At 47.4% G+C, this 14,310-nt stretch overlaps 1 protein-coding gene across 2 annotated transcripts in view; it reads right to left on the bottom strand.

Moving 5' to 3' along the window:
- SPTBN1 (spectrin beta, non-erythrocytic 1) overlaps positions 1-14,310 on the bottom strand; it is a 92,722-nt gene that overhangs the window by 61,015 nt on the left and 17,397 nt on the right. The gene's annotated exons all lie outside the window — the stretch shown is intronic.

The raw sequence follows: 14,310 nt of genomic DNA, 5'->3' as shown, positions 1-14,310 counted from the left end.
GTAGAAGAATGAGTGCATTTATCTGCAGAAAGTTGGATATTCACCTGGAGCATTGTGTGCAGTTCTGGGGTCCTCAGCATAAGAAGGACATGGAACTGTTGGAGCAAGTCCAGAGGAGGCCACAAGGATGCTCAGGGGCTGCAGCACCTCCTGTATGGAGCCAGGCTGAGAACATTGGGGCTGTTCAGCCTGGAGAAGAGAAGCTGCATGGAGACCTCAGAGCAGCTTCCAGTGTCTGAAGGGGATACAGGGATGGTGGGGAGGGACTGTTCATTAGGGACTGTAGTGACAGGACAAGGGGTGATGGGTTCAGACTGAAACAGCAGAGGTTTAAACTGGATATAAGGAAGAAATTCTTTCCTGTGAGGGTGCTGAGGCACTGGAATGGGTTGCCCAGGGAGGTTGTGAATGCTCCATCCCTGGCAGTGTTCAAAGCCAGGTTGGATGAAGCCTTGGGTGCCATGGTTTAGTGTGAGGTGTCCCTGCCCATGGCAGTGGGGTTGGAACTGGATGATCTTCAGGTCCTTTCCAACCCAAACTATTCTATGGCTCTATAAAGCTGCTGTGAGGTCTTCTACAGAGAACAAATGAAACAAGAAAGTCACTTGGGTTGAACAGATTACACTGTGGAAGAACTCAGCCTACTTTGCTATTGAATTCAGAAGATGAAGATGACATATCTAAGCAGATTTAAGGAACACATACTCAGCTCTCCCTGGGGCAGCTATATGATCTCTGGTTTAACATCAGGAAAACACCCGCACCCAGAGCAGCTCTCTGCTATGGCAAACACCCCTTCACACAGCTCACTCCATATGCATTAGCTATGGAGCCTTGTCTCTGGTACTCACTCCTTGCTCTGCTGTGTGCAAGGCAAAGCAGCTACAGAGATGAGACCTTTCCAGTGCATGACTGAAATGGTTCAACACTCGTGGGTGCTGCTGTTGGGAACACTCACACCCAGCTCCAGCTCCAAGCACCATCCTCTGCCCTGCTTTAATGGAATGCTCATGTTATTGAAGCTCATTGTGAGAAAAAGGAGGACCAAGACCTGACCCTCAAGATGCTACAAACCCATTTTTACAGCAAAATAACAGAGATTACAGTTGAATAAAGGAATAACTTCAGCACCTAATGAGCCTGCAGTAGAGTTCCAATGGATCCCCCTTGAAATACAACATGAGAAGCACCTCAGTGCTCTCAGCCTTTAGCACAGAAGGGCACAAGTGGCTGATTTGGTGTCGGTGGTTTACACTTGATGCCATTTTTCCCCTTGGAGTAAGAGACAAATCACTCTGTGCAAAGGAGCCTGTCCCACGACACTGACCATGGAACTCCCACCAAACAACAATGAAGCCCTGAGGTCACTGTGCTATTCCAAGTGCCCATAACCTTGTGGGGTCTTTGCAGCTTCCTTTAAATAACACGTTGAGCATAATGCAGGGAAGTGCCAGGGATATGGGGGGCAGAAATCAGTGCTGTTATTCTCCATACTTGCCCAAACCACAGTGTTAGGCAGGGGGACAGCAAGGCTTGGCAATGCAAAGGACACACCAGTACTTCACTACGTAAGGTCTATCTTATTTCTTTCCCTGTTCAGCAAACCCAAAGAGGCTTTACAATGGATTTCCACTTGTCAATAGGAGCTAAAATGAGGGGAGGAAGGAGGAGGGTTCTGTTGTTTTAATGGTTTCTGTTGTTCTCTTTTCCTTTCAGCACTCCTCCCTCTTCTCCCTTGAGGTAAGACAACAGTTCCCACACAAAACGAACAGCACTTGGTCTTTCTACAGTGCAACTATGTGAGCAGACTGGGATCCTCCTTATCTAGGTATTTGGGAATATGAAATTGTGACTGTTAAAGAGAGATGACTCAGGAAGGGATGGGCACCAGACTCAGCATTCACCTTGAAGACAGCAATGCACCACCCTAGGAAGGAGACCTGCTGGTGGTGCAAGGCTGGGTGTAGCCAAGCAAGGGAAATGATGATGGTTATCAAGAAGAAAGGAGTTACCATGAGGGTGTTCAGACTCAAGATCATGCAAAGGCTGTGGGATCTCCATCCTTAGGGGTACTCAGACCTCAGCAGGACAAACCCCATCTAAGACTGAAGTTGACCCTGCTTTGAGCAGGTCAGTGGATGAAATAAGCTCCTCTTCCAACCTAAAGGAGTCCAGGAAACCCAGAGAGGGACTTTGGACACGGGCCTGTAGGAACAGGACAAGGGGAATGGCTTGAACCTGCCAGAACAGGGGAGACTGAGATGTTCCTATGGAATCCCACTGAGGGATTTCAAAGAGCTGTGGGATCTTCTCTTTCATCTGAGGCACACATTGAGACACTACATGAAGACAAAAGACCAAGCTGTGATGTGTTTGACTAAGCTTCTTTAAAAACTCCCTGCAATCAGAAAGAAGAATGGATGAAAGGAATCCCAAACCTTGGTTGGGTTCATGTGCAAATCTAATTTCACCCTAATGACAGAAAAGCATTAATGGAAAACAAATAAATCTATGATGAATGCATTTAAGCCTTTCAATTACTAAATCTCTGCACTAAGAGATGTTATCACTGCAATTAATTGCTGTTAAATCATAATTTTCATTATCACAGCAATATTCTCAATGGAAGAGCATGTATTTAAACAACCACTGCATTGATCAGGGATTAATAACAGCTGATTTCCCAGCCTTGCTGAACAAGGTGTTTAGTTCATCCCGTTTCCATGGCCACACTATAATTTACCACTGCTAATTGCACGCTATGTTGTGGAGCCAGATGCACTACATTGTATTGACAGGCTGCCAAATAAAATCACTTACACCACAGGTAAACCAGGCCTTGGCTCTGCAGACCTGAGACTAAGCTAAACCCCAGAGGTGAAACCTGAATCAGTAACAGCAGTAGGAATATTGTAGGTTACTATAAAACCTACTTGTGTAACTGAAGGACCGATAGCATTTGTTATTTGTTATTATGCAGTTATTTCTAAGAAGGGTGTTTTCCCAATGCATCCATTTTAATGAGCTTTGAAACAAACTGCTAATAAGAAGCATTAGAGGGAAAAAATCCCTAATCCTCTCTGGCTCTAAGCTGCAAACCCATCACAGAGAGCTCCAGCTGAACATCTTCACCTTTGGAGGGTGGTGGAAGTGATGCTTCACTTGTCAACTTGCCTGAGCAATGCTCCCTGGAATGGGACCCGGTGTGAACTTCAACACACACCTTCCAATCGGTCACTTCTATGAAGGTTCTTATTGAAGAACTAATTAATGATAAGTTAATAATAAAATAACAATTAATAATGACACTTCTACATCTCCCTTTCCCTACCAGACCTGCTACCTGGGGACCGGTGAGGTGTGAACAAGCTGCCCATCCATTCTCATCCCTCACCTCAGAACTATCCTACTGGGCTGTTTGGTTTCAATCCAAAGGTCATTCACTGATCTGCTTCTGTGGGACAATGGGATGTGTTTAAGCAGGACCATTTGAGCCTTTGGAGTTATGCAGGAGTAGGGAAAACAGACACCTTCTCAATGCAGGATTCCTTGTCCCTATAATAACTTTCAAAGTAGTAGCAGGAAAAACCCCAAACCTTTGTTGAAACTCCCAAAGATCTGAGATTTAAAAGGTGATGCAAATGTGAAGGAATTACCTGGGTAAGATTATACTTTGAGCCCCTTAAATGTGCATCTTCATCCAGAAACACCAGTTGCTTCTCCAGTCTTCAACTTGTGAGTTGTACTGACTGCATTGTGTTGATTATACAAATGGTAAAGCCCTACCTGGGTATAAAGATACAGCCTCTGCTGAAGTTATCCGGGATGGCTCCCATCCCCATGTTTAATGCCAAACATCATCAGCTCAGCATAATCCATGTAAGAAGCACCCAAACACTGCTGATCAAAGCCATTTCACAGATGCCTCCTTAATTGCATTGCTCATGGGCTCTGCATTCTGGGCTTTCCCCTCTCTCAGACTGTGGAACAGCATCCTTGGGACTTCCAGAACAAAACCAAAACCACAGACTATGAAATACAGCAATTAATAAAGGAAACAGAGCACAGGAACTTCTGAGTGTTCCTGACTAATGCTCCCAATTGGCTGTTACTGTAATAGTAACATCATTAAAAGGTAATTCAGGTGTTGGTTAAGCACAGAACTATTGCACATTTGCCTTATGCCTGTAACCAGGCTCTTTGAACTGAGACTATCGGTGTGCTTATCCCCATCTTACACCCCTTCACAGCCTAACCACACACATACATGTGAGTATGGGTATGAAAACACATTGATGGCATCTTAGGTTGTGTGCATCTTATTTGTGCTTTCCTTAAGCCTGAGGGATCACAACTCACTGATTTTCATGTCTCCAAACTTACAGGCACATCTAAGCTCAACTCAAACACACAAGACATTTGTGAATGACAAAAAAGCTCCATACACACAACTGTGAACACGAAGCTCACAGTGACCTGTAGCTGGTGCCAAGGAAATGGCTTCAGACTTGGCAACAAGAGATGCACCAGAAGGGAGAGCTCCTTATGGAGCACAGAAAACAAAAGGTGTTCTGGCATGAGGCAGTTCACAAACATGCACCTGGAAACTGCTCATCCCAGCCCTGCATTCCCAGTGTAGGGAGCAGCTCTCCTGCATCCCACACAGAACTGTGCTCCATCCCTATGGAGGCTGTCACTGCCAGGACATGCTGCATAGTAAAGATTGTATATATCAGGTTTCCTTAAGTGCCTGTTCTCCAGGACAGCTTGTGACTGCTTTTATATAGAAAGGAAAGGATCCGTAGTGAGGAAATGGCTGGAACATGAAGGGCCCCAGGCACAGAGGATACATCAGCATCCTTCAAGTGGCACAGAGCATCATTAGCATCAGTGTGCTGGCAAATATCAGTGCAACTCGCCTGTCAGGAGCAAATGTTCCAGTAGAAAAGGGTTTGTATCATGAGGATTTTATAATATACCCTTATCAGGCATCATTAGTAACACAGTTATCTGGGGAGAGAGACAGAGAAAAGCATTCAATGTGAGCAGCAGTGGACTGATGGAAAAGATGTGCCATAACTTCCGTGTCTCACTCTGTGAACTGCCTCTATAAGGCCTTAGGGAACAGCTATGCACAATCATACCCAGGTGCAGCCAGCACCTGATCTGCTGTCAGTGGCTGATGGGTTATCATCATCTATGTATCATCATTATACATCTACCTGTGCAAGTGACAGCGGCCAGGACATCACCTCAGAGGAGCAGGTGAGTGCCTATGGGCACTGCCAGGTTTCTAAAGAGACAACATTTAGACTGAGCTGAGCTCTGAGGCAGAAGCTGTTCCCTGGGAGGGTGCTGAGGCTCTGGCACAGGGTGCCCAGAGAAGCTGTGGCTGCCCCATCCCTGGCAGTGCTCAAGGCCAGGTTGGACACAGGGGCTTGGAGCAGCTGCTCCAGTGGAAGGGGTCCCTGCCCATGGCAGGGGTTGGAGCTGGATGGTTCCTTCAGTCCCTTAACCCCAAACCACGGTGTGATGCTGTGATCACTTACACAACATGAGGCACTGAGCATGTAAAGGTAGGGTTAACCCAAATTACTGCATGAGAACCGCAGAAAGGTCAGAAGTTCAGAACACAACCGACATCTGATGCTCCTCCCCAGCTCTTCAGGGCCTCACTGAACCGCTGCTGAGTAATGGCCATTACTCATGCTCAGTCACACTCACAGCACAGTCACATCTGCACTCTCGGAGCAGCCTCATTGTATTGGCAGACAACCTGGAAAAGCTGGGAGGAGGAACACACCTTGGAAACTAGCAGCTACCAAAGTCTACTTCCACTGGGAATAACTGGGGAAAGCCACTGGACACTTTATTACCCAGAGCAAACCACAGTTAGCTGCCTGCAGAGGCGAGGGCCATGCTTTCACTTGCCTTTTTTCCTTTAACCAACCATAATCTGACCAGATTTTCAGGAACTGGAATCATTGCCTGGATGAAACAAGCACTAAGAACTGGACTTTGGGGTTGTTTTGGACGGGGAAGGCTGAACCCAACACATGGCATCAATGTGGAGAAGCTGAAACCAAAGAGGAGCTGTTACTTGAGAAGAATGATGGAGCAGGCTGGGTCTGAGACACAATCCAGCTCCGACCAGAGTCCCTCAGCACTGTGCTGCTGTGTATTTCATTGCTGTTAATGGGGCTGCCTCGGTTTAGGGTTTTCTGTCCAAGATAAATGTGGGCAGTCAGCATTGACTTTGTTCAGTAAACCCTCAAGTCTCTTTGTAACCACACGTTGTTCTGCTGGCATCAGGCCACCCCTTGCTTGTGATTAGAGTGCTGTGGTAATGCGCATCCTTTCTGTACCTTGCCACCATACCTTCCTCTCTGCCTCTTTGGTATCTAATTCTCTGGCTGTTCTACCTGAAAACTCCATTCTGATGGAGCTAAGACAAGAAAACACCAAGAAGCCAACCCCTGGAGCAAAACAGCCCTCGGAAACACACTCCTGGCCATTCTGACAACATCCATGATTCCCATGCAAAGCCATTTGGGATGACACTTTCCCTGTTTGCTAACATAGGAAGTCTGCAAAACCTGCAAATGTGAAATCATATTTATGACCTCCTACCCCCCAACAACCTTAATCATAGAATCATAGAATAGTTTGGGTTGGAAAGGACCTTACGATCATCCAGCTCCAACCCCCTGCCTTGGGCAGGGACACCTCACACTAAACCATGGCTCCCAAGGCTCCATCCAACCTTGAGTTGTACTTGAGTACAGCTCAACTCAACACACAGCAGGACTGTGCTCTACCCATCACCTGCATGCAGAAAACAGCCCCTGCTGATGTTGTACCTGTCACCAGGACTGTGTTTTTAAGGCTTCCAGCTCATATCTTTATGAACTAACCATGAAATCACCAGCATTCCCAGTTCCCTCAGGAAAAGCCCCCTTGCTAATGCCAGACCTTTCACAGGACCTTTGAGCATCCACGGCCATGGCTCTGACCGATGCCGGTGCCGCTGCCCTCAAAAGCCCTTTCTGTCGGAGGGGAACAGTGAGGCATTGAGCACGCCGTGGGACCGCTGTGGGGCTGCCGGAGAGCTCCTGCAACAAAGGGGGCTCTCAACCCGCTCCCTCCTTCCAGCAGCAAGTGTACAAGGCCTTTGTGTGAGCATTGGGGCTCGCCCGGGCATCGTGGGCCCCACATCTGAAGTCACTAGCGCTCAGCATCCCTCTTGGTTCCTCCTCGGCAGGACACAAGAGCAGTGGGTTCAGCTGCATGGGGTTTGGGAGCAGCGAGCAATGTCAGGCTCTGCAAGGATATTTAGGCTCACATGCTGAGTATACAGGATGGGAATGTCCAGTATGTGAATATCCAGTATGTGAACATCCAGTATGTGAAGGGGGTCTACAAGGATGCTGGAGAGGGACTCTTCATCAGGGACTGGTGCAACAGGACAAGGGGAATGGCTTGAACCTGCCAGAACAGGGGAGACTGAGCTGAGCTCTGAGGCAGAAGCTGTTCCCTGGGAGGGTGCTGAGGCGCTGGCACAGGGTGCCCAGAGAAGCTGTGGCTGCCCCATCCCTGGCAGTGCTCAAGGCCAGGTTGGACACAGGGGCTTGGAGCAGCTGCTCCAGTGGAAGGGGTCCCTGCCCGTGGCAGGGGTTGGAGCTGGAGGAGCTTTGAGGTCCCTTCAACCCAAGCTCTATGATCCTATGCCCTCCTTAATTCCATGCAGTGCAGTATGGAGGACAGTCAGGCCAGAATTACTTTGGGTGCTGACTATGTTCAGTGCATGAATCAAAATAGGTGTTCAAAGCTGAGTTAGATGCAAGGCCCCAGGCCCTAAACTCGCCTTTGGAATCATTATGTCACCTCACTTGGACAGTGGCACCAGGAAGAGGACCATTACCTGCCACCCTCAGATAGAAACATCCAAATGGAATCCCAGATTCCATTTCTTGTGGGAAAAGCAAAGCAGAGTCTAAACCACCTTATTTACTTTATCCTACCTCCTTCACCACAGCTTTCAAAGTCAACAGAGGCTAGTTCCTGATCTAGTCAAGATCTGCTCATTGCAGGGAGGTTTGCACTAGATGAGCTTTGAAGGTCCCTTCCAGCCTGAACTATTCTATGATTCCCAATATTTGGCTTAACAGATTTCCCAAACCTGCCTATTAAGCAAAGAAATTCCATTTTCACATGGGGAAAATGTCACTGTCAGACCCTGGTACTTAATAGCTGATATTTAATACCTCTCAATTCAACTCAAACAGGAACAAAAAGACCTTCAGAGCTGTTAGTAACCAAATACTCTTTCAATGAATCCTTACATGACATCCAGGCTGCGAGCAGAAGCGCATGCCTACCAAAGCCATGGATATCATACAACAGTGGCTTAGTCCAGGGAATAGGAAATGGGGATGTTATGGGCCATGTCACAAGCCTGGTGTTTGATTTGCTTCCCCATTTGTGCTTAGCTTAGGTAGCACTCCCTCCACTTTAACAGCCAAAGCACACACCCCCCAGCAAACAGGAAGGAGAGGAACGGAGAAGGAAAAGGAGGAAGTCACAAAACAGGTTTGAGAAAGAACCTGGGAATGAAATCCCACCATTGTCCTGGCTTTGTAGCACCACTTTCATCTTGGTTTATTGCTCCACTTTCCACAGAGGTTAATGGCCAAACCCACAATCGATTTGTACAGGGCGCTTGGATAACGTTTGGGATAGGAGCCTGTGTTCCTACATGGTTACAACACACCTCCGGAGTGCCCATGGATACTCAGTGACATTTAACGTGCTTATTTGAGCCATCCAACGCAGAGACACAAAGGAGCCTGTTCCTGCATTAGCATCAATGGGGATTTCTAGCAGAACATCACACAAATCAACTCACTGTTCTAACTCTGGCAACAAATCACTGCCAGGCTATTCCAAACACCAGTGTCCCATGCACAGATACCAGCTCTGGTTCACCTCCTGGACTCAGAGCCACTGCAAGTGCACCAAAACCACCCTGTTTTAAATGGAATCGTGCTCTAGAACCTAGAGATTTCTGTTGCAAAATGACCCTTCTTATTCACACAGTTGAAACCCTGGATTCCCAATGTAACATAAACAGCACGAGCTCAAACACCTGAGTTGTAGATGTTCACAGTTATTCCAGCCAGGAGCCAAATCCAGTTTCAACATTGACTTTTCCAAGTGTATCAACACAGACCACATTAACAGGAATAGCTTACCCTGGGCTCTTGTACCTCACCTTCTGGATCCTCACAGTGCCAAAGCCCATAGCCAGAAAAGGAAAACTACAGCATAATTTGAGGATATAAAAGGAATTTTGGAGCTTTTGGAATTTGGGATGTGCAATGATCAAAATATGGATTATTTCTCTAACAATAAGGAATCTATTGGTCCTCGTTTAATCTTGAGCCGTGGTAACAGTTAATGTAGCAGTAAAGATGGAGTTGCCATACTGCGCTGGATAGACCTTTAAAACAGGGACTTAGTGTCTCAGTGTTCATCATGAACACAAGACCTTGAAGTTTTCCTCCAAATCTCCTGTGGGGTTTGTTTTAGTATCAGGATTAGGAAAGAATAGGAGAAAAAGGCTTAAATTGTTTAAGTTCCTGGGTCTTTTTGAAGTTTATCCTTCATAGACCATTCCAGAACCTTCTCCAAACCCTTCTTCCATAGGTTCACTACACATCATCTAGGCAGACACAGACAGTTCATGTGCAATGCAACCAACAGACAACCCCTGTGCTCACTAAAACATGGCTTTCCCTTCTGACTCCTCACCTCATCAGCCTCTCTCCAAAGGAAGGCTGTGAACTACACATTTCCCCAGGCCCTGCTGTAGTATTTAGGACTAGGAATAAATAATGGTGTCTGTGTGTCATGCCACAATCCCCACACTGTAATTGTAGGCTTCTCCTATGGGAAAGGGTTGAAATAAGGTGGCTCTGAGCTGCTGTGTCTCACTGTGATTCTCTGCCTCAGCTCAGTGCTACAAAGTGGTGTGCAAAGAGTTGAAGTTCAGCCAGTAAGGGAGTAGACAAATACAAGTCTTAGCAAGGGGTTTGCCACAAATGTCCATTTTATGGAGAACCTGAACATGGTCATTACAACACCTACCTGCTCATTCCCTCCTAGCCAAATCCCTACATGATGCACTCCATTAGTTGGCAAGCTTGATTTTATAGCTGCACATTCAAAGTGTTGCTGGACAGAGGAGACTTCCACCAATGTTCAGCTATAACCTTAGTTCAGCTGGTTAAAACACCCTAAACCTGAGCCTAGGCTTTGTTGGCAGGAATCTGTACATTGGAAAGAACAAGGGTCCAGTTATCACACATAGAAATGTATCATTCAAAACACTGTGTTTGAGATCACTCAGACACTCATTGCAAAGCTGATGGGGATTCCAAGCATGGAGCTTGTGCTCATGTGCTCACAAAGACAGGAGACTGAAGGATGTTGGGATGCAGTTGCAGAAAACCAAGCAAATTTGCCATGGGAATATGGGAATATTTGCAACTTTGGTGGATCTGAGTGGAAGGAATCCATGTGAAGCAGACACATTCCACCTGGATTGAAATTCAGTCTTCCCACCTTTCACCTTTAGCAGGAATTACCATGATGAGAAATGCCAGGGACCAATTTGGTAGACAAAGTAGGATGTCCTGCAGCCCAGTAAGCACTGCCCTTGGCTATGCAGGCACTGCTCATAGCAGACCAAAAGGTAAACCCAGGACATGCAGTCACTCTTGAAAGTGCCTCTTCAAAGGGCACCCACATACTTGAGAGGATGCAGGGTGCAGCAAGGAGATCCCACTGCCCCAGCACAGCATGAGTGAGCCCTGCAAACCCATCAGCTCACAGCAGGAGCTCCCTGTTTATCCATAGGCAGGGATCTGGGACAAGGCTTTCTTGCAGGAAAAGCAGTGGGGGAAGCTCTGCCTCAGCATAGACAAAGCAAAACAAGCAGGGAGGTTTTCCTGCTGGGGACCAACCCATGCACACGGATCCCTGTGTTAGTGATGCTCATTACCATTGACCACTCATAAACAGACCCCACGTGTCTCTGTGGCCAAGTGGAACCCAGACCACTGCAGATCAAAGGCATAGCCAGCCCAGGAGCTCCCCTGCTGAAGGGCACTGCCAGCAGAGCAAGGCTTTGCCCCAGGCACCCCAAACACTGGTGCTGGGAGTGCGGTCTAGCCACAGGCTGTCAGCCCCACAGAACAGAGTTTGGCTAAAGGCACTGTAACCACCTCCAATGGGAAAGCAGCTCACCCTTCCTACAGGCTTATTACAGTGGTCACTGTGTTAGGGACTGGGTTTTCCAAACCATTTCTAACACGACTCCAAAGCAGCAATGGAAGGAAGACCCTTGCACCCATGCTGCTGGTCACCAAAGACACCAGGCTCCCATTGCAAATCAGAACAGTTACGATTAGAAAGGACATTAAGATCATCAAGTTCCAACCCCCTGCACAGCTTCCAAGCTGAAATTCAGTGTTAAAAATGAATAACACCAAAATGCATCACCCAAAAGGTACATCAGGAGCAGCTCTGGAAGCATTTATCAGGATTAGGGATCTGTCTCCCCATCACCACTCAGGATCTTACACTTGTAATCACCACTGGAAACATCACACCTCAGGCCAGCCCTAGAGCCCAGCTTACCAAAGGCGCTGGTAAAGCCACCAGCTACTGAATGCCAGGGATGATAGTGAATGAATGAATGCCTGTCCCATTCCCCAGGTGGGAGGGAGTAGGGAGGAAGTGATAACTGATGGTGGCTTCCCCATGGCACTGGTCCTCCCTGCTGCAGATGTGGAAGGTGATACAGCTGCAGGGATCTCCTTCCACATTCCTGACTCGCATTAACCTCTTCCTGCCAACCCCTGTAACCCTGCCAAGCCCAACCACAGGATCCTGGTGCTAGTGCGGCACAAGTGACAGGCTTGGTTTAGAACTGTAACCTACATGGTGATTCTATGATTAACTCCTCATCTGAGCAGGACACGTTGTCTCCTCTGACATACTCTGTGCAAGCTGCACAGCAACACAATTCCCCAGACAAGTTTTGGGGTCCTGTCTTTACTTGCAGAGCTACCCCAGCCCTCAACACCCTCCCCTTGTACCGAGCAAGTGGTCCTGAGAACCAAACTCCATACCTAGTTTGAGGCTGATTGATAGCAACCACTGATGCTATCTCTCAGTTATCATTCCAGGATGGGGTGACCAAACCGTAATAAGAACTGACTGGAACTTAATAAATGAAACAGAACTTGCTAAAGCATTTTTCCCCTACACCTGCACTGATGTTCTCATGAGCACAAGGGCTGAGTATGCTAAACCTCTGCATAGGGCTTCAGGGTTTATCTGATGTAAGGGCAGCCTTGATGCACTCGGAGCAGTGTCTGCTGCATCACTCTGGACCACCAAGGCAAAGCCAGGATCTCCTGCAAGGGGACCCTTCCTCCCTGGTGCAGAAGGAGCTGGTTTGGAACCTTCAGTGCAGTCCCACCAGGGCTGGAAAATCCACTTTTACACACTCCACAATCACCATCCAGCCTGACAATAGAGTTTCCTTACAATTACCACTTCAAGGCATTTAAAAGGGGTGGAATGTGGGAGGGACAACTGCCCACCTCCATTAGGTCTGAGCAGTACCACGCTGTAACCTGGTGCAAAGCTGTGTAACCATATGAAACATCTAGAAAGTGTGAAAAATGAGGAACAAACTCAGTGTGGGGACAACGTGAACACAGGATACAACAGCTCTGTATGTGCCAGCACTGGTGCTGCCCTCGAGTCATCCTAACCAAGGCATTGAGGAGGAAAACATGAGATTCAAAGGCAGGAAAGCTTCAGAAGGTGCTTTTAACCATTGACTGAGCAATGCCCAGTGCCACACAACACCCATGTGTGCACCAGAGCCTTGTAGCAAGAGGGTAAGCATCACCTCAAAGGTTTCCAACTACACGTTAGTGGCTTTTTAGATACTCTTCAAACAAAGGGCCATTAACCCAAGGGAAGGCAGCACCTGTGTCAGCAGAGCTAATCCTCTCCCTTTACAGCACACAGTGTTTTGGAGGGTTATTTAGCATTCCATGGAGTATCCAGTGTGTAACTTAACACATTTCCTGTACCTACACTCTGAACACCATCAGTGGCAGCCCTGTTTTTAAGCCTACCTCGTCTGCAGTGTGAGCAGAGAGCTCCAGGATGATTACAGCAAAGTTTCTCCTTACAACTGCAGGAGAACTCAATGCATTTCAGCTCTTTTGTTGCAGGGAATTGCAGCACATTGAGGGAGAGCATGGCAATTGATGGTATTTCCCTTTCAAGTCAAGGCAGTGCATTCCACTGCAGGGAAAACTCACTTTCTGTGCTTTCAACAGGCTCTGCCTTCCTCTTTCAGTGGGATGTAAACAGGCAGATAATGGATTCCTGAGGCAGTGACCCAGAAAATGATAAAATCTGCCTCCTTCACCCTGCTAACTTAACCCCAAAGACAGAGGCAGGGCCAGGATTGTAGTTCCTGTGCCATAAAACCAGCACCGCAGCCCACGATCTGACTGGTGTCCAAGAGAAAAAGCCTCTATATTCCCTCGTGTGCAAGCTCAGAGCCTGGGTTTTCCATGCCTGGCCTGAGGAACGCCTGTGTTGCCAGTGTTTAAGATGCTGTCATTCCATTTCATTACATCCAGTGTGCAGCCACCACTACGAGCCAGTTTATGAGCCACACAGAGTACTATGAATGAAAGACTTTGGGTTCTTTCCTCCCTCCCTAAGCCAACAAATAGGAACATTCTTTGCACTACCCAGGCTCTTCCTCCCTCTCCAGCAGGAACCACAGGACCATGCTTGTGGCTCAGACCAGAGTAAAATAAGAAACAGGCAGAGAAGGGCTGAACTTCACTATACTCTGGAGTTATTTATGGAGTTACATGGATGGAGAGGAGGAGCTTTGGGTTTGGTTAAAGATTCCTTCTTATTTGGAAACTGCAATGCTCACATTCATTCATCCCTGGGACATGCCTTGCACTGAGCAACAGCAGAGCCTGGTTTATGCTGTCTGAGGCAGGGATGCTGGGCACTGTGAAGAACTGGGGCTCCTGCACAGGTCACAGGCCTCACCTTTAGGAACACACCACCATTCCCCAAACACCTGGTTTTCCACACAGGTGGAGAATCATAGGAAGACACTAAAGGACATTTTCCCCCATCTAAAAACAGAGGAAAACCACAAAGAAAGTTGGGAATGTTGAAGCACCTGAACGCTTT

This window comes from Melopsittacus undulatus, chromosome 3, assembly GCF_012275295.1.
Source record: "Melopsittacus undulatus isolate bMelUnd1 chromosome 3, bMelUnd1.mat.Z, whole genome shotgun sequence".
NCBI lineage: Eukaryota > Metazoa > Chordata > Aves > Psittaciformes > Psittaculidae > Melopsittacus > Melopsittacus undulatus.
The sequence above is the reverse complement of the archived record's forward strand: the minus strand, read 5'-3'. Positions and strand labels throughout refer to the sequence as shown.